Source organism: Phacochoerus africanus, chromosome X, assembly GCF_016906955.1.
Source record: "Phacochoerus africanus isolate WHEZ1 chromosome X, ROS_Pafr_v1, whole genome shotgun sequence".
NCBI lineage: Eukaryota > Metazoa > Chordata > Mammalia > Artiodactyla > Suidae > Phacochoerus > Phacochoerus africanus.
This window is the reverse complement of record NC_062560.1, coordinates 102,002,861-102,028,238: the sequence shown is the minus strand read 5'-3', so window position 1 is coordinate 102,028,238 and position 25,378 is coordinate 102,002,861. Positions and strand designations below refer to the sequence as shown.

Genomic DNA, 25,378 nt, shown 5'->3' with positions numbered 1-25,378 from the left:
CAGTGACAGTGCTGGATTCTTAACCTGCTGAGCCACCAGGGAACTTCTGACTTCTATGGTTTTAACTGAGTTTTAAAAATTTGATTCCATTTTATTTTATCTTAGTATATCAATTTTTTTTCTTTTTTGGGTGTATTTCTTTACCTTTCTTTCCCTCTCTTAGTATAGTAACGGTTATTTTGACCCTAAAGTTTATTTACTTTTTAAAAAAAATTTTTTTAGTGATCATAACAATCTAATTTCACAGGATTTCCATCCCACAGCCCAAGCACATCCCCCCACCCCCCAAACTGTCTCCTCTGGAGACCATAAGTTTTTCAATGTCTGTGAGTCAGCATCTGTTCTGCAAAGAAGGTCAGTCTGTCCTTTTTTAGATTCCACATGCCAGTGAAAGCTTTTGATGTTGGCGTCTCATTGTATGGCTGACTTTACTTAGCATTGATAATTTCTAGGTCCATCCATGTTGCTAAAAATGCCAGTATTTCGTTCCTTTTAATGGCTGAGTCATATTCCATTGTGTATATGTACCACATCTTCTGGATCCACTCCTCTGTCAATGGACATTTAGGTTGTTTCCATGTCTTGGCTATTGCAAAGAGTGCTGCAATGAACATTGGAGTACATGTGTCTTTGTGAGTCGTTGGTTTTCTCTGGATAGATGCCCAGGAGTGGGATTGCTGGATCAAATGGTAATTCTGTTTTTAGTTTCCTGAGGAATCACAGTGGTTGCACCAATTTACAAACCCACCAAGAGTGTACTAGGGTTCCTTTTTCTCCACCCCCTCTCCAGCACTTCTTGTTTGTAGACTTTTGGGTGACGGCCATTCTGGCCGGTGGAAGGTGGTACCTCAGAGGGGTTTCGATTTGCATGTCTCTAATAATGAGTGACGGTGAACATCTTTTCCTGTGTTTTTTGTCCATCTGCATGTCTTCTTTGGAGAACTGTCTGTTTAGATCTTCTGCCCGTTTTTTGATGGGGTGGTTTGTTTTTTGGGTATGGATCGGCAGGAGGTGTTTATAAATTTTGGAGATTAATCCCTTGTCAGTGGATTCATTTGCAAAGCGGCCCTAAAGTTTATAATATACATTACAAAATTTTTAAATTGAAGTATAGTTGATTTACAATGTTGTGTCAATTTCTTCTGTACAGCAAAATGATTCAGTTATACACACATATACATTTATAATATACATTTTTAACTAATCTAAGTCTGCCTTCAAATAATATCATACTCTGGGAGTTTCCGTCATGGCTCAGTGGTAACGAACCTGGCTAGCATTCATGAGGACATGGGTTCGACCTCTGGCCTTGCTCAGTGGGTTAAGGATCTGGTGTTGCCGTGAGCTGTGGTGTAGGTTGTAGATGCAGCTTGGATCCTGTGTTGCTGTGGCTGTGGCGTAGACCAGCAGCTGTACTTCTCATTCAACCCCTGGCCTGGGAACTTCCATATGCTGTGGGTTCAGCCCTAAAAAGCAAAAATAAAAAAAAATAAAAATAAAAAAAGGAAGAAAGAAAGAGAAAAGAAAAAAATATTCCTAGCAATTGACTGTCTTCTATCACTGAATAAAATCATTAAAAAAATTGTGGATTAGGGAAATAAAGAAGTGTCCCCAGGACATCCATTCCGGTACATGGTGGACATGGTTAGTGCTTCCGAACTACATTAGTAATATTAATATTTATGTCACTAACACAGCAGCAATAATAAAGTACCACAGACTGGATGCAGACATTTACTGTCTTAGAGTCCTAGGGGCTAGTCTGAGATCAAGGTATTAGCAGGGTGGGTTTCTCCTGAAGGCTGTGAGAGAGGATGTTTTCCATGCCTCTTTCTTAGCTTCTGGTGGTTTGCAGGCAGTCTTTGGCATTCCTTGGCTTAGAGGTGCATCACTCCAATCCCTGCCTTCATCCTTTATGGCATTTTCCCTCTGTTTCTGTGTCCAAATTTCCCCTTGTTTATTTATTTACTTGCTTTTTAGGGCCAAACCCGCAGCATATGGAAGTTCCCAGGCTAGGGGTTGAATCGGAGCTGCAGCTGCCAGCCTACGCCACAGCCACAGCAATGCAGGATCTGAGCCACATCTGCAACCTGTGCAGCAGCTTGTGGAAACGCCGGATTCTTAACCTTCTGAGCAAAGCCGGGAATTGAACCCACATCCTCATGGATACTATGTTGGGTTCTTAACCTGCTGAGCCACAACAGGAGCTTAGACAAATTGTATTATTTTATTTTATTTTATTTTGTCTTTTTGTCTTTTCTAGGGCCGCACCCTCAGCATATGGAGGTTCCCAGGCTAGGGGTCAAATCGGAGCTGTAGCTGCTGGCCTACACCACAGTCACAGCAACGTGGGATATGAGCCGCGTCTGCAACCTACACCACAGCTCACGGCAACTCCGGATCCTTAACCCACTGAGCGAGGCCAGGGATCGAACCCGCAACCTCATGGTTCCTAGTGGGATTTGTTAACCACTGAGCCACAACTGGAACTCCAAGAGGATAATTTTAAAGCCACACATACTTGGGTATTTATAATCACGTATCACATGGGTCAAAGAAGAAATTGTACTGGAAACTAGAAAATATTTAGAATTGGATGACAATGGAAAAAGTTCTCATATTAGAAAAGGTGAAAGGCTAAAAAGTAACTTAAGAAGTTAGAAATGAAACAACAAGAAAGTAGAAGGAAAGAATTTCAAAAAGGTAAGAGCGGGAATTAATGAAGGAGTTCCCATCGAGGCTCAGTGGTAATGAACCCGGCTAGTATCCATGAGGACGCAGGTTCGATCCGTGGCCTCGTTCAGTGGGTTAAGGATCCAGTGTTTCGGTGAACTGTGGTGTAGGTCGTAGATGTGGTGTAGGTTGCAGGTGCAGCTTGGATCCCAAGTTGCTGTGGCTATGACATAGGCTGGCAGCTGCAGCTCTGATTCAACCCCTAGCCCAGGAACTTACATATGACGCAGGTGCAGCCCTAAAAAGACAAAAAGAAAGAAAGAAAAAAAGAAATGAAATAGAACACCAAGCCAAATAAAGAGGAACAACAAAATAGAACACTAGTTTTTTATATGAATATGAAGATGACAAATATACTTGCCAAATATGCCAGGATATGCTTGACCTCATATTCTTAACCATTATAGATAATTATTCTTGTTAAAGTTCTTGTTTCTTCTCATGTAATTTTATTCTAGTAAATGTTATTGATTAGAGAATTAAATGTGACTTAGCCTTTGTAAATCTATCCCACAAATGCATTTACAAATCAGAAAATAAATGAGCACCTGGTTGTTTGAAAAAGATGAATAAAACACACTACTCTAGCTAGATGAATAAATCAGACAGCTCTCTGGACAAAAGGAGAGAAGGCACAAATAATACAAATGAAAAATGTGTAAAGCAACTGATATAGTAGGTAGGATATTGAAACTAACAAGAGATCTTTATGAATGTCTTATGCCAATATATTTGAAAACTTAAATGAAATGGATAATTTCATATAAAACTACAATTTGTCATAATTGACTCAGGAAGAAGTGGGAAAACTGAGCAGACACGATTTTTTAAAATGATTTTAATTTTTTCCATCATAATTATTAATAGCATTGAAACTGTCCTTAAAATCTACCAATCAACCAATCATCCAAACAGCCAACAAGGACAATACACAACAACTCACCACACACCCATAGATTGTTGGTTGTATGGGTGAGTTCCAACAAACATTCAAGGAGCGGATCATCTCTATGCTATATAAACTGTTGCAGTAAATCCCCTCCGACTCATTTTATAAGGCTAGCATAACCTCAGTGCCATACCAGGAAAGGCTATTATGAGAGGAAAATTTACAGGCTAACTTCATTTATGAGTATACATGCAAAAAATCCAAGATAAAGTATTAGCAATCAGAAACAATATACTAAAAATACATTGTGGCCAAGTTGCATTTATCTTGGTGGTATGAATGTTTTAAGATAAGAAAAATCTATTAAATCACAATGATATAATAAAGGAGTAAAACTAGCATTTCTAGTTAACCTTGTTCTGTGGGTCCCAGCCTGTATAGCAAGAAAAAGAAAATAAAAAGTATCAAAGATGAAACAAATATTATTAACAAGGTGACCTGATTGTCTACATAGAAAACACAAGAGAATATACAAACTATTGAAATAAATAAGAATGGTTAGCAAGATTTAAGGATATAAGAGCAATATAAAAAAATCAATAGTGCAGCGATTAGAGCTTACAGAACTAACAAAAACTAAAAGACACTCGGAAAGAAATCTAATAAAATATATGAAAGATCTATATGCAGGAAAGTAGAAACCCTTATTGAATGACCTTAAGAAAAAAAAAACCTAAGTTAATGGAGGGACAAAAAAATGTTCATGTATAGGAAAACTTAGTAAGTAGTGGTGTCAAGTCTCCCTACATTCATTTAGAGATTTAATTAAATTCTAATTAAAATTGTAAATAGGAACAAGAATGGCAAAAGCAGCATTAAGCAGCACAATATACCCACCAGATGTTAATGCTTCGTATAAGCTATAGTAATTAAGATGGTGCAGAGAGAAAGAAATAGATCAGTGGAACACTAGAGAGAGCCCAGATACAGACCCACACATAAATGGAAACTTGACACATGACAGTGTGGAAACGAGGAATTATTTAACAGATATTGCTGGAACCATTGGTTATCCATGTGGAAAAAAAGTTTAATTATATCCTGACTGCACATTGTATACAAAAACAAATGCAAAGTGGTTTTATGACCTAAATGGGATAAGTACTTGAAAACTCTTGGAAGATAACACAGGCAAATCTTGCTCTCTCTCTTTCTCTTTTGCCCTCGCCCGTAGCATGTGGAAGTTCAAGGCTCGGCTCGAACCTGTGCCACAGCAGTGACAACGCTGGATCCTTAACCCGCTGCCCCACGAGAGAACTCCCAGGCAAATGCATTTATGACCTTGTGGTAGAGAAGAATTTCTTAAAGTGCAAATAGATAAGCTTAAGTAAAAGCTTGATAAATTTTCCTACATTAAAATTTAAAAATTTGTTTATAAAGAAATAAATCATGAACAACATTTAAAAAAAAGCAAGCCACAGACTAGGAAAAGATATTTGCAACAGGCTGCTACCACAGACCCTTGGCACCTGACCTTCTGCCTGAAACAATCTTCATCCAAATATATGTTTCACTCTCTCCAATTCATTAATGCCTCTGTTCAAAAGTTACCTCCTCAGAGAGGCCTGACTCCCTGTTGAAAATAACACCTCTGTCACTTCATCTTCTTCCTGTTTTCTCTTCATAGCACTTATTGCTACCTGGCATTCTTTATCTATTTGCTCACTTATTTATCAGCCATCTCTCCATTCCTTGAGAACAGGAGATTTTTTTTTTTTTTTTTTGCTTACTGTCATACGTCTCAGCCTCAAACAATGTTTAGTACATGGAATATACTAACATGTACTTTTTGAGTGGATAATAAATGAATATAAATGATAAAGGATTAGTATTCAGGCCATATAAAGAACTACAGATCAGCTCAAGAACTTTGAACAAATGGCTCAGTAGGAAAATTGTTAAGAGCTATAAATAGGCAATTCACCGAAGAGCACACCTGAAGGGCCAATAAAAATATGGAAAGATGTTTCATATAACTTGCAATCAGGAAAATAAAAAGTTAAACAATAATTTCACATTCAAGAGATTGGCAAAAATTAAGTCTGAAAATGCCGATTGTCAGGAAGGACTTAAGGAGAGAGGAACTCTCTTCACTGTTAGTTGGAGTATAAATTGGCACAACTGTTCTGGAGAAGAATTTGGAAATATCTAATAAAGATAAACATGTATTTACCATAAGACCCAGAAGTTCTAGGTAAATTCACCAGAGATGCTTTTCCATATTTGAGTCAAGTGACTATGAGAATGTTTATAGCAGCATTGCTTTAATAGCAAACAACTGGATATAAACCAAATGTAAATCACCAGTAGAATAGACAAACCATAGTACATTCATAAAATGGGATACTATACAGCAGTAAAAATTAACAAATTACAACCGGTCCTCCATAACCATGGGTTCTGCATCCGTGGATTCAACCAACCTCAGGTTGAAAATATTCCAAACAAGATTTCAGAAAGTTCCAGAAAGCAAAACTTGAATTTGGTACACATTAGCGACCATTTGCTTAGCCCTTACATCGTATTTATAGTTATTTACACAGATTTACATTGCATTAGGTATTATATACCTGTATGATTTGAAGTATATGGGAGGATGGGCGTAGGTTACAATACTACACCATTTTATGTAAGGGGCTTGATGGATTTTGGTGTCTATGGAGGAGGGGGTCCTGGAACCAGTCCCCTGTGGATACCAAGGAATGACTGTATAACTATACACATCATTGTGGATGAATGTTATAAACACCCAGAGCAAAAGAAGCAAATTGCAGAATACATGTTATATAATTCCATTTATGTTAAGTTTCAAAACATGGTAAGCTAGTGCCATATATTGTCTATGGAGCGATGGATAGTGGTTTTCTCTAAAGTGGGAGAGAGTGGCATGGGATTAAAAGAGGGTACAACAGGGGGCTTTGACTGTCTGTGTTTTGTTGCTTTACATTCTTTTTTTAAAAAAGTATTATTTTCCTTCATGGTCTATACCAGGAAATTGGCTATAGTTCCCTGTGCTGTACAGTAGGACCTCATTGCTTATCCATGCTAAATGTAACAGTTTGCCTCTGCTAACCCCAAACTCCCTGTCCATCCCACTCCCTCCCCCCTCCCCCTTGGCAACCACAAGTCTATTCTCCAACTACTTGAAAAAGAAGCAAATATTAACATTTAACAAAGATGAGTGGGTAGTGATAATATCATGACAATTTTATTTTTCCCTTAGCGTGTGCTCGAAATGATTTATTAGATGAAATTGCCATTAATTCGCTATCATCTGTTTTGGGGGGTATGTGTGAGTTAAATGCTTAACCAGCTTGGTAATGCTACTATTTCCCCACCCACATGGCCTCTTTCTGTTTATACTATCCCAGCTTGAGAGCTATTTGCTGAACAGGGATCATACAGTTCTTGAACTTGAATCTCAGCTTAATTTGGGATGGGAGTCAGCCAGCTTTTTATGTAAGGGGCTAGCTAGTAGGTATTTTCAGCTTTGTGGGCCACATGGTCTCTGCAGCACCTACTTAAGTTTGCCCTGGTAGCTGGAAAGCAGTGCGGTGGGCAGAATTCTAAGATGGTCCTCGAGCTTCCTGGCCCCCGAAGTACACATGCTTTATTCCAGTCATTCAGTTAAACACTAATCCAGGTGCTACTGTGAAGGGATTTTTGGAGATGTAATTAAAGGAGTTCCTGTTGTGGCTCAGCGGGTTAAGACCCCAACATAGTGTCTGTGAGGATGCATGTTCAATCCTGGCCTCGATCAGTGGGTTAAGGATCCAGCATTGCCGTGAGCTGCAGCGTAGGTCAAAGAGGTGGTTTGGACCTGGTGTTGCCTTGGCTGTGGCATAGGTCAGCAGCCACAGTTCTGATTCGACCCCCAGCCTGGGAACTTCCATATGCCCCAGGTGTGGCCATAAAAAGAAGAAAGAAGGAAGGAAGGAAGGAAAGAAAGAAAGAAAGAAAGAAAGGTAATTAAGGTCCCAAATCAATTGCCCTTAAGACTGTCCTAAGTAGGCTTAACCTAATCGGATGAGGCTTGAAAAGAGATGGAGCTCTTCCCAGTAAAAGGAGAGACTCACTAGAGTCTCTCTTGCTGCCTTCGTTTTTGTTTTTGTTTTGTCTTTTTAGGGCAGCACCCACAGCATGTGGAAGTTCCACGGCTAGGGGTCAAATTGGAGCTGGAGGCCAACAGCAACACAGGATCTGAGCCACATCCTCATGGATACCACTGAGCAAAGTGGGGATCAAACCCATGTCCTTATGGATACTAGTCGGGTTCATTACCACTGAGCCACGAAGGGAACTCCTCTCTTGCTGCTTTTGAAGATGGGAGGGCCATGTGGCAAGGAAGGTGGGTGACCTCTAGGAACTGAGAGCAGTCCTGGGCTGATGGCCAGTAAGAGAAAGGAGGCTTCAATCTTACAGCTCTAAGGAACTGAAATCTGCCAGCAACCACGTGAGCTTGACAGATGACTTTGAGGCTTGGATGAGGCTGCTGCCCTAGTTGATAGCTTCATTTCAGCCTGGGGAGACCCTGAGCAGAGAACCAACGGAGTCCTGTGGAGACTTCTGACCTATAGAAACTGTGAGGTCATCACCTGGTGTTGTTTTAAGCCACTAAGTTTGGGAGACTTTCTTACACAACAATAGAAAATGACAAGTAGCCATTGACCGTGTGCAGATGAATGAGCAAGGGAGGCTGTGTTCCAATACATCTTTATTTATGAGCACTAAAACTTGAATTTCATATAATTTTCATATGTCATGAAATATTTTTCTTTTGATTTTTTTCTGCCATTTAAATATATAAAAACCATTTTTAGCTCATGGGCTATGCAAAAAACCAGTGGTGGGATGAATTTTGGCCAGTGAGTTATACTTGGCAATCTCTGATCTAAGAATTGGTGTGTTTTTCAGTCCAGCCCTCTGAACTTTTGATAATTTTTCGGATCTCATAAGAATATGAAAGTGACTCTCTAAAAACATTCTTCAAGATTTGAAACGTGTTACAGCTTATTTTCTTCTCATGGCATCATAAGCATCATAGCTTTTCTCAAACAAAAGATACATTATAAAAAACAATTTTCTCTAATGGTCTGTCTCTTCTAAATATCAACTCTGAACTATAACAGCATTTCATTTATACATCAATTTCTAACACCCAACTAGTTTCAAAGGAACATTGCCAAGGATTTAATGAAAATATTGTATTTATTTATTTATTTTATGTCCCCAAAGAAGCATTCTTTATTCTTCTGGTTGTGTGATTCTAATTAGTTGATAAAGATGCATGGCTTTTCTTAAGATATGGTAATTAGTATGGATGTTGCTGTAACAATCTTCTAGTGATTTATGTTTTCTGAATATCTGGTATATCCTGCATTAATTTTTATCGTTTAATGAAATTACTAAATCAGGAATTTAGAATGCTGTGCTTAAGCTTTCTGGAATTAGAAATAGAGATAGGAAAGCGGGCAGGGCCCTTCAACAATAGTTTGAGAGCACAAGATAGTCATGCTTTGGGAAAACCTTTCTGGGTTAGTTTCCTCGGGCTGCCGCGGCAAAGTACCATAAACTGAGCAGCTTAAAGCCATGGAAATGTATTCTTTTACAGTTCTGGAGGGTAGAAGTCTGAAATCAAGGCATCAGCGAGGCCACGCTCCTTCTGGAACCTTCCAGGAAGGATCCTTCCTTCTTTCTCTTCTAGCTTCTGTCTTTTGCTGGCAATCAGCAGCTGGTTGTGTTGCGGGAACTCGGCCTCTGCTCACTGGTGCCAAAGAGAAACGCGGAGACAGAGTTTTGGGTGAAGGAGAAAAAAATAGCTTTATTGCTTTGCCAGGCAAAGGAGGGTCACAGCAGGCTAATGCCTTAAAGACTGTGCACCCCACTGCTTAGGAGAGATTGAGAGGAGGTTTTACAGTTTGGGGAGTGAAAAATAGGGCTGCAGATAAGGATCGGGGTAGAGGCAAGCTTGCAGGGTTTTCAAAGCTGGTGTTCAGTGGTCTGGTGATCTTCTCTCCAGAATAAAAAATGCTTCATTAACATCTTGAATTTGTTGGGGGTTTTAGTTCTGTAGAAGAATTTGAAGATACGGTTATCTCTATTCCTTGAGGAGGGACCAGGACCCTGCTCCAAAGCTGCACTATTGTATCTCCACTGCCCCTCTCTGGTCTCTGCATCCTCTCCCTTCCCTGATTAGCAACTGTTTGAGCCTACCTTTGGAACTCAGGGAGGGTCGTGGAGACTGAAGTTTATTCCCTAAAAACAAGAAATGGGGAACATAGAAAGGCTTGTGTGCCCAGGAGCCCCACGGGGCCCTGCTCAGTTTCAGTTGGTGTTCTTGGTTTACAGATGCATTGCTCCAATCTCTGCCTTTGTCACCGCGTGGCTGTATTCTCCCTGTGTGTTCCTTTCTTTCTTTCTCCCCCCACCCCAGCGCACCCATGGCATATGGAAGTTCCCGGGCCAGGGATCGAATCTGAGTTGCACCTTTGACCTATGCCATAGCTGTGGCAACACCGGATCCTTAACTCACTGCGTCACTGTAGGAGCACCTTTCTTTCTTTCTTTTTTTTAATGAAAGAAAAGCATGTATTAAAACATTTTGTTCAGAATTCCCTGGTGGCCTGGTGGGTTAAGGATCTGGTGCTGTCACTGCAGTGGCTTGGGTTGGGCTGCTGCTGTGGTGTGGGTTTGATCCCTGGCTGAGGAACTTCCACATGCCGTGGCTGTGGCCAAAACAACAAAAACACAACAGCAACAAAAACAAAACCCCATCTTGGAGTTCCCATCGTGGCTCAGTGGTTAATGAATCTGACTAGCATCCATGGGGACTCAGGTTCGATCCCTGGCCCCGCTCAGTGGGTTAAGGATCCGGCGTTGCCGTGAGCTGTGGTGTAGGTTGCAGATGCGGCTCGGATCTGGCATTGCTGTGGCTGTGGTGTAGGCCGGCAGCAGCAGCTCCCATTGGACCCCTAGCCTGGGAACCTCCGTATGCCACTGGTGCAACCCCTAAAAAAGCAAACAAAACCCCATCTTGTTGGAAATGTTTAAAATTAATGCTCTCTGAACTCTATGGTTTCCTTGAGTTTATAATTTTTGGCTGCTTTTAGTACTCAGGGAAGGTCGTGGAGGCTGAAGCTTATTCCCTAAAAACGAGACATGGGGGACATAGAAAGGCTTGTGTGCCTAGGAGCTTTTAGTACTACTTCAGAAAAAAATAGCATATGGACTAAGACCACCTTCCAGGCACCCGATTAAAAATACTGTATTTAACAATTGGTAGCTCTACTTTCAACTCAGCAACCTAAATTCAAGAAACGGTATTGTGAGCTGGTGTTTGGCACTTGCCATCAGCCTCTGTCATGAGCCACTGCAGCTGCAGACCTGCAGCCCCCTTGAGCAGAGCTCAGGGTGGAGACCAGGAGTGAGGCCCTCTGTGCTCTGGGAAAACTGGAAGAACAGGTCTTGAGATAGTCAGATTTTTTTTTTTTTTGTCTTTTTGCCTTTTCTAGGGCCACTCCCGTGGCATATGGAGATTCCCAGGCTAGGGGTCCAGTCGGAGCAGCAGCCACCAGCCTACGCCGGAGCCACAGCAGCACGGGATCCAAGCCGCGTCTGCAACCCACACCACAGCTCATGGCAACACCGGATCCTTGACCCACTGAGCAAGGCCAGGGATCAAACCTGCAACCTCATGGTTCCTAGTCAGATTCGTTAACCACTGAGCCATGACAGGAACTCCGATAGTCAGATATTTTTAGGAAAAGATTTTCTGTGCCCAATTCTTGCATCTCCTCATATCTAGAAAACCACTAAAATCCTTCCTTCCTGGTGAGGTCTGCTCCTTGTGACTGGTAATGACCTTTAGGAGACCGGCAACAAACTTGTCAAATGTGTGCATGGCTGCACTTCCCCCTCACCTTTATCATATCCTGATATCCTCCCTTTCCTCTTCAGCTCTGAAATACTGCTGCCCAGGCTGTGGTTAAGGGTGAAACAAAGAATGTCATCTGTGAATGCGGTCACTTCCAAGGGTGAGTTTGCAGTCTGTGAGAACTCAGGATACTGGCCCTGATAGCGGAGGTGCAAATCAAAGGAATGATTTCAGTGAGCTCAGGCCTCTTGTGTTCCTGCTCCCTGGCCTTTGTTGCAAAAACTCCTATATATCCTACCCCCCCACACCCCGCCCGCCCTCACCTCCTCAGAGCGGTTTCTCAGGGCTACCTGAGATGCTGTCTCCTGGGCCTAAGTCCTAATTTTGCCCCAAATAAAACTTAACTCTCAACTTTCAGGTTGTACATTTTTTAAAGTCAACAGTGTGATTTTTAGGAGTTCCCTTGTGGCTCAGCTGGTTAAGGATCCGTCGTCGTCCTGGGTTAAGGATCTGGTGTTGTCACTGCAGTGACTTTCTTGCTTGCTGCTGTGGTGCCGGTTTGATACCTGGCTGAGGAGTTTCCATATGTCTCAGGTGCGGCCAAGAGAAAGCAAACAGTGTGATTTTATAAATGTACTACTGTACTTATACAAAGTTCATTAAAGTCGATTAGAAATTTTCTTTTGTGATTAAAAACTAGGAAGTCAAAATTTGCAGGCTGCTATAAAATACTTTACACTGCTTGAAACTGCTATCAAATGCCCAAGAAGTCAGAAAAATAAGCCTAAAGAACTTGTTAAAGGTTATTTTCTCAGTCTGAAAATTTCAGGGTAGAAATGTTACTTCACAGTATAGATAGAGTTTAAAAGTGATATCAAGTTGATGATTTTTTAAAAGTATTTTCAGATCACATTGATCTGCATGTTAACTTTGATGCTTAAGAAAGATGTCTCTGGAGTTCCCGTCATGGCTCAGTGGTTAGCGAATCTGACTAGGAACCATAAGGTCGCAGGTTCAATCCCTGGCCTTGCTCAGTGGGTTAAGAATCCAGCGTTGTCATGAGCTGTAGCTTGCAGATGTGGCTCAGATCCCGCGTTGCTGTGGCTCTGGCGTAGGCCGGCAGCTACAGCTCTGATTAGACCCCTAGCCTGGGAACCTCTGTATGCTGCGGGAGCAGCTCTAGAAAAAGGCAAAAAAAAAGAGAAAGATATCTCTAAAAGCACAATTAGGAGTGTAAAAATGCAATATATCACTTATTTTATGTGCCTGTTGACTTATTTTCCCAAAGCCAGATGTTTCTTTTCTTTCTTTCTTTTTTTTTTTTTTTGGTGTGTGTGTGTCTTTTTAGGGCTGCACTTGCGGCATACGGAAGTTCCCAGGCTAGGGGTCGAATAGGAGATGCAGCTGCCGGCCTACGCCACAGCCACAGCAACTCAGGGTATGAGCTGTCTCTGCGACCTACACCACAGCTCACGGCCGTGCCGGATCCTTAACCCACTGAGCAAGGCCAGGGATCAAACCCACGTCCTCATGGATACTAGTCGGGTTGTCTGCTGAGCCACGATGGGAACTCTCTTCATGTGTGTTTCTGCATATCTTCTATTCTTCTTATAAGGACATCAGTCATATTGGATCAGGACCCACTCTAATGACCTTATCTTAACTTGATTACATCTGTAAGTATTTCCCCCAAAGTCACACAGGTACCAAGGGTTAGGACTTCAGCCTATCTTTTTGCAGGAAAAAATTCAACTCATTACACTTTCCCAAAGAAAAAGACAAGGCTGTAAGATAGAACCAGAAGGTTAGAATAGGAATGATCTTAACATTTTTCTACAATAATCACCTAGTTTTACATTTGGAGAAACTGAGGCATAGAGAGATGAAGAGACTTGCCCAAGGTCACACAGCTAGACAAGGAGAGAGTTGGGACTGGAAATCGGATTACTGATTTGGGACAGGCAAGTGTACAAAGTGTGCAAATATGTTTCTGGGTAAGCACCTGAAATATTCAAGGTTGGCCCTAGGAAAAGAGTGGGAATTAGGCAAAGTTTATCTGAGTCTCTCTCATGCCTCCCTCATTCCCCTTGTGCACCCTGTTGGAAACTCCTTAGCCATACTCTCGTCTCCAGAAAAAGGTGCTATTTACTGAGTGCTTCCTATGTGCTAGGCATTGTGTTAAGTCTTCTGTGGTATCATTTCATTTAATTTTCATAACATAGTGGTAAGTGCTATGGTGATCACACTTTACAGATGAGGAAACTGAGCCTCAGAGAGGTTAATTAACTTATCCAGAGTCTCACAGCTTGCAAGTGGCCAGGCTGACAGCCACACCCTCGGCATATGGAGGTGCCTAGGCTAGGGGTCCAATCGGAGCTGTAGCCTCTGGCCTGCGCCAGAGCCACAGCATCACAGGATCCGAGCTGCGTCTGCGACCGTCCGTCACCACAGCTCACAGCAATGCCGGATCCTTGACCCACTGATCAAGGCCAGGGATCGAACACCGCAACCTCACGGCTCCTAGTCGGGTTCGTTAACCACTGCGCCACGACGAACTCCTCACGTTCCTAACTACTTTGATGCTCTGCACCTTCCTTCTGGTCACTGACCTCCGCACCACCATATGCTTGCACATCCTTTAGACTTTACCCGAGGACCCTCCCGGAGGTCTCCTTAAGCCCACCTTCCCAGAGAGGGTCCTCCATTTCAAAATCATCCCTTGGACTCTGCCTATTGCCGTGATGAGGTGGTAAAGAAAGAGACCAGCTGACTGTATGAGCAGGGCTTCCAGGGGCCTAGAATCTGTTTCTTAAATTCAAAGATTCAGGAACTCTGTCTTGTTGGCATCCCCAGGAGTGTTCGGGTTGAGGGTCAGAATTCCCCTGCCTAAATTTACCAGGAGTTGATTGCTAATCCAGAATACCAATGTGGGAATTTACACCGAGAAATACGCCTGCCAAGTGTTGCAAATATTGCCAAGAGAGCTGCTCAGAGAGAGCCTTGCCAGGGATCCTTTGGTGAGATTGTCATGCCCACGATCTGGGTCCTGGTTCCCCCCTCCACCTCCCAGGGGACTATGGTGAATGGGGTGGGAGTGCTGGCATAGCCTTGACTTCTGGTAGCAGGGTCCCAGGGGCTGGGTCGTCTCAGGACTTTTCGGCTGCCTGAGGCAGAGAGCCAGGCATGCGTGGGGAAGAGCCAAGTTTCTAGCGGGAGAGCCAACCCCATGAATTGAGTCCAAAGGATGTGGGGGGACAAAAAGGGGAACACGAGGAGGGAGTTCTGCAGCTCAGAAAGATCGGGCTGGCGAAGTGAGAGGAGACTCAGCACCAAAGTCCTGGCTCAGATAGACTCTTTGGATTTGGGCCTGTTGCGAGGTCATCCAGGTGATTCGATCTCAGCTCTGTCCCATGGACTTCGACTTGATCTGATCTTCAGGTTTCCTGGCAGCCTCTGCTGCTAGAAGCCTCACACTCTGGCGCTGGCTCCCAGGAAGGGAGGATTCAGATATTTAGCCACAAATCTGTGGTTTCTGAAGTTCCCCCCACCCCACCCCAAGCTGCCCTGGCAAGACCCTGCCCCACTCTACTCCCTGAATCCATTTGTGATCGAGAAAGAAAATGCTGAGTTCTATGGGTGGGCTTCCACTTTGGCAGTTCAAAAAGTACAGGGAAGGGCACATTCAATTCCATGGTTGGTTCCAAGCGCCAGAAAGGATTTAGGCAAAAGTTTTACAAGAAACATGTTGGAATTTTTTTCAAAGTTGCTTGCTTTTGGCATCATTAGATCCACAATTTGTGCCTCTCTGTCATGGTCTCTCTCACTTTTTGACATTCTTTTTTTTTTTTTTTGTCTTTTGCTATTTCTTTGGGCCGCTCCCATGGCATATGAGGTTCCCAGGCTAGGGGTCCAATCGGAGCTGTAGCCACTGGCCTACGCCAGAGCCACAGCAACGCGGGATCCGAGCCACGTCTGCAACCTACACCACAGCTCATGGCAACGCCAGATCGTTAACCCACTGAGCAAGGGGAGGGACTGAACCCACAACCTCACAGCTCTGATTAGACCGCTAGCCTGGGAACCTCCATATGCCAGGGGAAGCAGCCCTAGAAAAAAAAAGAAAGAAAAAGCTACACAAGGGGGGAGTTCCCGTCATGGCTCAACAGAAACCAATATGACTAGTACCCATGAGGACACAGGTTTGATCTCTGGCCTTGCTCAGTGGGTTAAGGATCCAGCATTGCCGTGAGCTGTGGTGTAGGTCTCAGGCTGCTCAGATCTGGTGTTGCTGTGGCTGTGGCATAGGCCAGTGGTTACAGCTTCGATTGGACCCTAGCCCGGGAACCTCCTTAAACCAAGGGTGTGGCCCTAAAAAAACCAAAACAAACAAACAAACAAACAAGCTACACAAGAAAGCAGGCTGTAACTTCTCTTATAGTAAAGTCATTAATCCTTATGCACTAAGGAAGTTCGAAATGGTGAAAGAGTTTGACCAGATAGTAGAAGCAATATGCAGGGTTCCCTGAAAGCCAACATGTTAAACAGAGGGAGCTGTGCAGATCATTATGCTAGAGAGGACCTTAAGACGATTATCTGAGCACAAGTTTCCCAAAATAATGCCTAAGGCAAAGCAAAGCTGCTTTTTAAAAAAATTTCACAGGTGGAGTTCCCTTGTGGTACATGGGTTAAGGATTCAGCATTGTCCCTGCAGTGGCCGGGTCACTGCTATGGCGTAGGTTTGATCCCTGGCCCAGGAACTTCCACGTGCCACAGGCGTGGCCAAAAACCAAAAAACCAAAAACAAACCCTAAACAAACAAAATTACACAGGTAATACATTCTCATCATAAAAGATTCAAACATTCTAAAAGTATACAGAACAAAAGTCCCTGTCTCCCTCCCGCCATCTGAATCCTAGTCCTCTCCTTGGAGGTGAGCGCTGTTATCATTTCAGTAAGCATAATTCTCACTTACCTTCGACTCATTTATATACATGTAATGTATGTGTGTTCATATGAGCATATGACTTTCCTCCATTCCATAAATGGGATTCCATTATGTTTATTGTTTTGCAGCTTATTTTTTTGGATTTAGCATTATATTATGCACATCTTTCCACATCGGCCACATCTACTTCATTATCCGCCCCCCTTTTTTTTTGGCCACATCCGCGGCATGCAGAAGTTCCTGGGCTAGGGATGGAACCGGCACCCCAGCAGTGTTTGGAGCCACTGCAGTGACAATGCCAGATCCTTACCTGCTGAACCCCAAGGGAAATCCATCCTACTTCATTATTTTTAATGGCTACTTAGTACTCTGTAACATAGACATATCCTATTTTATTTAATTAGTCTTATGTTGTTAGGTATTTCAGTGGGCTATGGTTGGTGTCTAATACAAACATTGCTGTAATAAATACCCTTGCTATTCATACACATTATATATGCTTTAATATCTAGTAAGACTAATCTCTCTTGCCCCATTATTCTTCCTTTTCATCAGTTTTCTGGTTGCTCTTCCTTGCTTATTTTTCCATATGAACATTAGATAAGCCTCCAAAGTAGACAGTTTTATTGGGATCATGTTAAATCTATAAGTTAACTTAGAAATAATGGGCATAGTTTGATGCTGTGTCTTCCTCTTTGAAAATATGGTATGCCTTTAATTAAAATTTTTTCTTCATTTTTATTTATTATTATTTATTTATGTATGTATTTTTAGGGCTGCACCCTCAGCATATGGAGGTTCCCAGGCTAGGGGTCGAATTGGAGCTGTAGCCGCCGGCCTACACCACAGCCACGGCAACGCAGGATCCGAGCCGCATCTGCGACCTACATCACAGCTCGTGGCAATGCCGGATCCCTAACCCACCTCATCCTCAAGGATACTAGTCATTTCCACTGAACCACAGCAGGAACTCCTGCCTCAATCTTTTAAAATTGCTGCAGCACATTACACTCTGTGGATATATCATGTGTTTTTTAAAAAGTGCAGTGCCCTGTGACAAGTATTTGGGTATATCCAAATTTTACTATTATAAACCATTTTATAGTAAACATCCTTATAAATAGTGTTACATGAATTATGTGAATATTTTTGTAGGGTAAATTCCTAGCAGGGGAATTTCGGGTGTAGAAAGGTTTTGTGCATTTAGAATTTTGATCGATGTTGCCAAACTACACCCCCAAAGCTTTTAACCAATGGTAAAAAAAGGTGCGTGTTTTTTCAAAACCTTGTCGATACTAGGGTTATTAATCTTTTTAATATTTGCTGATCTATAGTTTTCATCTATTTCTGAATTAAGGGTCAGGTTGAGCAACTTTTCATATGTTTGTTGGCCATTTGCAATTGGTCTTCTATGCTTTACCAATTACTTTTTTGGCCATGCCCACAGTGGTGAAATTCCTGGGCCAGGGATTAAACCCAAGCCACAGCAGCAACCCAAGCTACTACAGTGACAATGCCAGATCTTAACCCGCTGTGCCACAAGGGATAGGGATCCAGCTTTATGTTTCTAAATGCCTGTGCTTTACCAATTTTTGTCCTTTACCAACTGGTCTACTTTTGCCTTGTTTTCTCTTATTGATTTATAGCAGTCCTTTTTGTGTTACTAATATTAGTAATTTGCTTTTCACATTTGTTGCAAATGTTTTCTCCAATTTTAGGCCTCTTTACTTTTTTGATGATGCGTTTTAGCTATTTATGTGTTTCAAAATTGTACATAGCCAAATGTTTAAATCTTTTTCCTTTTTTGGTTTTGGGATTCCAAGATTGTAAAGATATTCTCTTAAATTTTATTTTACTCCTTGAATTGTTTTATTTTATTTTATTTTGTCTTTTGTCCTTTTTTAGGGCCGCACCCGTGGCGTATGGAGGTTCCCAGGCTAGGGGTCGAATCAGAGCTGTAGCTGCCAGCCTGTGCCACAGCCACAGCAACGCCAGATCTGAGCCGTGTCTGTGACCTACATCACAGCTCACGGCAACGCCGGATCCTTAACCCACTGAGCAAGGCCAGGGATTGAACCCAAAACCTCATGTTTTTATTTTAAAATTGAAATCTTAACTCCATATTCTTTTAAATTTTATTTTACTCCTTGAATTGTTTTATTTTAAAATTGAAATCTTAACTCCAACTGGAATGTATTTTTGTGTAGGAGGTGAGATAGGGATCCAGCTTTATGTTTCTAAATGACTAATGAGTTAAGGATCTCTAGCCTCTAGTGAGAAATTAACTTTAACTAGATGGGAAAAAAGGGAATTTACTGTGAGAATATGGAGTATTTCCCTGAAATCCTAGTTCTGGGATGGGGAGTTTAATTTCCAAAAGGGCTGGAATCTGGGAAGGGAAAGGTGTCGGGAATGCAAAGAGCACTAGTTTCTGGAGTTCTTGTCGTGGCTCCGTGGAAAGGAACCCGACCAGTATCCATGAGGATCCAGGGTTTAATCTCTGGCATCGCTCAGTGTGTTAAGGATCTGGCATTGCTGCGAGCTTCAGTGGGGGTTGCAGATGAGGCTCGGATCTGGCATTGCTGTGGCTGTGGTGTAGGCCGGCAGCTATAGCTCTGATTGGACCCCTAGCCCAGGAACTTCCATATGCCTCATCTGTGGCCTGAAAAAAAAAATAAATAAAAAGAGCCCTAGTTTCTTTCCATCTCTCTTCTCTGCTGCTCTCTGAGCATTGGCTTTGTTCATCCCTCTCTGTGGATTGCCTTTCTCTGCTACTTGGTCCTATGGTGGAGCCCAGCGATACCAAAGCTCAATGACTAAGGTTTTTAGGTCTCCTCCCTTCAAGATGCCAGCCCTTCAGATTGGAAGAGACTCTGATTGGTTCATCTTGGGTCCAGGGTTCACCTTTGATCCAATCAGCATCGGGGTCACTTAATATAAACATGGCTGATGTGAACTCCATCCTGAAACACTATGGATTGGAATGGAGAAGGTAGAGGTAGCCACTCTCCAGGAGGAACCACTGGGAATTGATTTGGGCAGACATGCCTACTATGCCACTTATCCCAGCGCCTTATTTGAACAATGTACCTTATTCCCACTAACATCTCTTCCTCTCTCCTGGGTCACTATTTCACACCGCATTCACAGCGGCAGGTGAACAGGGTTCAGTTGCCAAGGGAGATTCGCAAGACCCAATGGCAGTGCTTACAAATGTTCAGTTTATTGCAGGAAAAGGAGCCCTCGTGCCCTCTTCTATAAAGGTGGTGGCAGGACACGTTCTCATTCGGACTGGGAGCCAGTGACATGTGCGTGGAACACTTCAGAATCGAGGGTCTCAAATGGAGTCTTGGTTAGGGTTTTTGTTTTGTTTGTTTGTTTTACCAGTCATAGAGGCATCTTCCAGCCTCAACAGCAGAGCCCTGGGAGGAAGGGGCAGGTGCCACCTTGAGACTAGGTGCAAATCATCAATCTCACTGTTATCAATTCATGATGTGGACCAGCTGTTACAAACCATCTTGCTGTCTCCCCAGGCCCATAGTTGCGAAGCAACACTGTGAATCATTATGTTCTGTGCCTTGGTGAGCAGTCAGTACCATGCAGGAACTTTAGTAAAATAGGTCAGACTAATTCTAGACCTACTGGAATTAGCTTCACAGCACACACACTTTGTCCTCTTTTAAACCTCTGCACCCCCTCTTTCATCTTCTCTATTTGCTTCCTATTTCACTGAGAAGATAGGCGCAATCAAAAGTTCCCTTCATGGCTCAGCGGTTAAGGACCCGACTAGGATCCCTGAGGACGAGGGTTCGATCCCTGGCTTCGCTCCGTGGGTTAAGGATCCGGCATTGCCGTGAGCTGTGGTATAGGTCACAGATGTGGCTTGCATCTCGTGTTGCTGTGGCTGTGGTATAGGCCGGCAGCTGTAGCTTCCATTCCACCCCTAGCCTGGGAACTTCCATACGCCGAGGGTGTGGCCGTAAAAGCTTAAAAAGAAAAGAGAGAGAGAGAAAACTTCCAGGGAGTTCCCTCTGCGGTGCAGTGGGTTCTTTGAAAATATAAGACATCAAGCTACTTCTCTGCTCAGAATCCTCCAATGGCTTTTCGTCTCATTCTGCATCAAAGATAAAGTCATCACAGTGTCTTACAAGGTCCTATATGATCTGCCACAGACCCCCCCCCCAAACATTATGTCATATTCTACTAGTTCTCCTCCCAGCCCTTCGTCCATGCTCACCCCAAATCCAGTCACAATGGATCCTTTGTTGTTTGTTTGTTTGTTTCTCTCTCTCTCTCTCTTCTTTCTTTCTTTCTAAGGCAAGAAATAGATTTATTAAGATAGGACGCTTGTGGGAGATGCGAGTGGGCAGGCAAGGAGGCTCTGCTCCTTTGTTGTTTCTCTAACCTGACAACCACTCTCCTCAGCCACTCAGGATATTGGCCCTCCCTGTTCTTCCAAACCAGAGGTTCTCAGTTTGGGCCATTTTGGTCCCCAGATGACATTTGGCAACATTTAGAGACATTTTTGATTGTCACACGTGGGAGGAGGGTAGCTGCCGGCGTCCAGTGAGTAGAGGCCAGGGATCCTGCCAAGCATCCTATGATGCACACGGCAGCCTCCCCTACAAGAAAGAATGATTTGACCCAAACTGACAGTGGTGCCCAGGGTAAGAAACCTCACCTTATCCCATCTACTCTTTCCCCAGATGTTGCCATGGGGAGTATCACTTCATGTCTTCACTTTCTGGTCTTTGCTGAAATATCACCTTCTCAGAGACAACTGCTCTGTTTAAAATTGCAGTCTCTCCAACTCCCATCTCTCTTTCCTGCTTGATTTTTTCCATAGCACTGATCATGGTCTGATTTACTACATATTTTATTTATTGCTCGTTTCCTCCATGAGAATTTAAGCTCCGCTTAAGGAAGAAATTTTGAGTGTTGCATGGCTACATCAGATGTGGCTCAGTAAATATTTGTGGAATGAATGAATGCCCACTCTATCATATAAGATAACCATGTTCTCCCACATATTTAAGTCCTTTTCTGTACCCCTTTCTGATCCATTAAACTGACAATTCCTGGCAGTTCCTGTATCACACTCTTTTAATCACTGTGGATTTATAATACATTTCACACTATCTGGTAGGATTAATCCCCACTTGTTACCCTTATTTTCCAGATTTGAATGTATTTTATGATGATTTTGTCAACTTCTCCATCTCTACCTCCAGAAAATTCTTTTCTAAAATTTTGGTTGGGTGTGTGCTGGATTTCTAGATCAATTTATGGAGACCTAACATTGTTATAATGTTGACTCTACCTATTTAAGAATAAAATATGGAGTTCCTATCATGGCACAGTGGAAATGAATCCGACTAGGAACCATGAGGTTGCGGGCTTGATCCCTGGCCACGCTCAGTGGGTTAAGGATCTGGCATTGCTCTGGTGTAGGCCGGCAGCTATAGCTCTGATTAGACCCCTAGGAACCTCCATACGCCGTGGGTGCAGCCACAAAAAGACAAAAAAAAAAAAGGAAGAAGAATAAAATATGTCTCCATTTATTGAAGTCTTAGTTTATGTTCCACGGAGTTTTCTTTGTAGAAGTCCTCCTGCTCATTTCTTGTGTAGTCCTAGGTGTTTTATGGTTTTACTACTATTGTGAATGAGATAATTTCTTCTATTGTGAGTTGTAACTGGTTATTGATTTTATATGATAATCTCATAACTGGCCATCTCGGATAGTAAGTATGAGGACAAAAATTTAAATAGAGAATATTCTTTTTCCTAGTTTTGCTTCCCTATCAGGAAGGCTTGAAGTATCTATTTCTGCATTCTATATTTTAACAACTTCACAGTTTCTTGTGATCTGAAAGATATTGAAAACTTTTTTTTTTTTTTTTTGCAGTAATTGAGTCTGGATGCTTTATTTGGCTTTCCTTATTTTGGACACTTAGCGAATTCAAAATTTACCTCGGAAACACCTGCACCACTTTGGGAAAGAAACAAAATTGAGGACTCTTTCTTCTGTGGACAGTTGACAGTAATTTTTTGAGTTGACTTGTTAATCATTAAGAAAATTACTGTAACACTCCAGTTTATACTGAAATTCTTTTTCAGCTTGTAGGTTTAAAAGTTCAGCTTGCAGTATTCAAATACTGTGGAAGCCTCTTGATTTAATGGACCGGTTGTGGTTTCTAATCCAAGCAAGGCAAAACCTCTTACCCAAAGAGCTCAGAAAAAAATCCCACGATTAAAAAATATTTTGTAATTGAAATACTTTATTTCGAGTCTGCTTTATGTATGGAGTGGACTGAAATGCACTCAAACCTAGAAAATGGAATTGCTACCATTTTATGCAATTTGCATGCTGAAAATGTTATATGTGTTTTACAAAAGGGCTGAAAAAGCCCATAATAGGTCATCTTACTTGTGTTTGTTCTCGTCTTTGTTAGAGAAAGCACATGGTCCCATTAGCCTCTGGGTTTTGTGAGGCCAAGTACACAGAAGCATTTATTGAATACACAGAAGTCTCAATTAGGCAGTAGTTTTTGCCAATAATATAAAGAGAAACATCTTGATTAAAGTAGGGGGTGGGGAGGGGCAATTTTGTCCCCATTACAGATGTCTGATTAGCTATGAAAAGAGAACGTGTTCTCTCTAAGCTTTGGGTTAATAATCTTAAAATCTATTTCTGCGGCTCTTATTAAAAAACAATCAGATGTGACATTGAAGGCAGAAACCGCTAAATGAAAACAATGAAAGCTTAGGACACATCACAAAACCAAACCTATAAAAACACCATAAATAAAGTTGCAAGTCAAACAAAATTGGGGGAGGAAATATTTGCAACATATATGATAGGTTTCCGACAAATTGATTAGAATAAAAAGAAGACATGCTCAAATTGATTAGAATAAAAAGAAAAATCAGTAAAGGCTCCAGTTGTAATACAAAAAAAGGAATACTAATGGAAAAAAAAAACATGAAAAGCTGTTCTGCTTTACTGGTGATCAAAGACATGCAAATTAAAATAACATTGCTGTTTTAAAAACCTATCAGGGTGGCGAAGAGTAAAAGATTATTAGCATCCAGTGCTTTAAACGTGTGGGGAAAGAGTAGTTTTCCTGTATTACTAATGAGAAAGTCAATTGAGGGTATGTGTTAAAACTGAAAATGTTGGAGTTCCCGTCGTGGCACAGTGGTTAACGAATCCGACTAGGAACCATGAGGTGGCGGGTTCGGTCCCTGCCCTTGCTCAGTGGGTTAACGATCCGGCGTTGCCGTGAGCTGTGGTGTAGGTTGCAAACGCGGCTCGGATCCCGCATTGCTGTGGCTCTGGCGTAGGCCGGTGGCTGCAGCTCCGATTCGACCCCTAGCCTGGGAACCTCCATATGCCAAGGGAGCGGCCCAAGAAATAGCAACAACAACAAAAAAAAAAAAAAAAAAAAGAAAGAAAAAAGGAAAAAAAAGTAAAAGAAAGAGACAAAAAAAAAACTGAAAATGTTCATACAGTCAACCCTCTATATCCTCGGGGTCGGCATCTGCAGATTCAACCAACTGCAGGTGGAAAATACTTGGAAAAAAACTCCAGAAAATTCTGAAAAGCTAAACTTGAATTCGCTGTGCTCTGGCAACTATTTGCATAGCATTTACATTGTGTTAGGTGTAGTAGATAATCTAGAGATGATTTAAAGTATGTGAGAGGATGTGTGCAGGTTACATGTAAATAAATACGACACGATTTTATTTAAGGGATTTGAGCATCTCTGGATTGGTATCTGAAAGAGTCCTGGAACCAATCCCTCATGGATACCAACAGATGACTGTACTCTTTATTTAGCAGTTTCAGAATTCAGATATTCATTGTGGCATCATTTATTTATTTTTAAAATTTATTTATTTTGTCTTTTTAGGGCCGCACCTGCAGCGTATGGAGGTTCCCAGGGTAGGGGTCCAGTTGGAGTTGTAGCTGCCGGCCTACACCACAGCCACAGCAGCGCCAGATCCGAGCTGTGTCTGCGACCTACACCACAGCTCACGACAACGCCGGATCCTTGATCCAATGAGTGAGGCCAGGGATCGAACCTGCGTCCTCATGGATACTAGTCAGATTTGTTTCCACGAGAGGAATGATCGGGAAGGTAAGGTTCAATCTTAGGTGTATCAATTCTCAGTTCTCACATTAGCTGAAATAGGTGATCATTCCTCTCATTTGGAAACGGAGCCACGACGGAAGCTCCTAAATTTATTTTTAAATGATTTTTATTTTATATTGGAGTTTAGTTGATTTATAGTATTGTGTTAGTTTCAGGAGTACAGCAAAGTGATTCAGTTATACGTATATCCATTCTTTTTCAGATTCTTCCTCCTTACTATGGTTATTACAGAACATTGAGTAGAGTTCTCTGTGCTATACAGTAGGTCCTTATTGATTAACTATTTTATATATAGTAGTGGGTATATGTTAATCCCAAACTCCTAATTCCTCCCCCTGCTATGGTTTCCCCTATGATAATCATAAGATTAGTTTTGAAATGTGTGTTTGTTTCTTTTTTTTTTCTCCCAGCCACCCCAGCAGCATATGGAAGTTCCTGGGCCAGGGATCGAATCCGAGCCAGAGCTGCTACCTACACCACAGCTGCAGCAATGTCAGATCCTTAATCCACTGTGCTGGGCTGGGGATTTAACTGGCACCTACACAGAGACAAGCCAGATCACTAACCCACAGCAGGAACTCCTTGTTTCTGCTTTATAAATAAGGTATTTTATATCATTTTTATTAGATTCCACATATAAGTGATATCATATGATATTTGTCTTTGAGTTACTTCACTCAGTATGATAATCTCTGGGTCCATCCATGTTGCTGCAAATGGC

The 25,378-nt window shown here is 42.2% G+C and overlaps 1 long non-coding RNA gene across 2 annotated transcripts in view; it reads left to right on the top strand.

Moving 5' to 3' along the window:
- The window catches only part of LOC125118550 (uncharacterized), a 36,172-nt gene extending 13,397 nt beyond the window's left edge, over positions 1–22,775 (top strand). For both annotated transcript variants that reach the window (XR_007132848.1, XR_007132847.1), the window contains exon 3: positions 22,407–22,775. This is a non-coding gene — a long non-coding RNA (uncharacterized LOC125118550). The remainder of the gene's footprint in view (positions 1–22,406) is intronic.
- Positions 22,776–25,378: the final 2,603 nt, after the last annotated feature.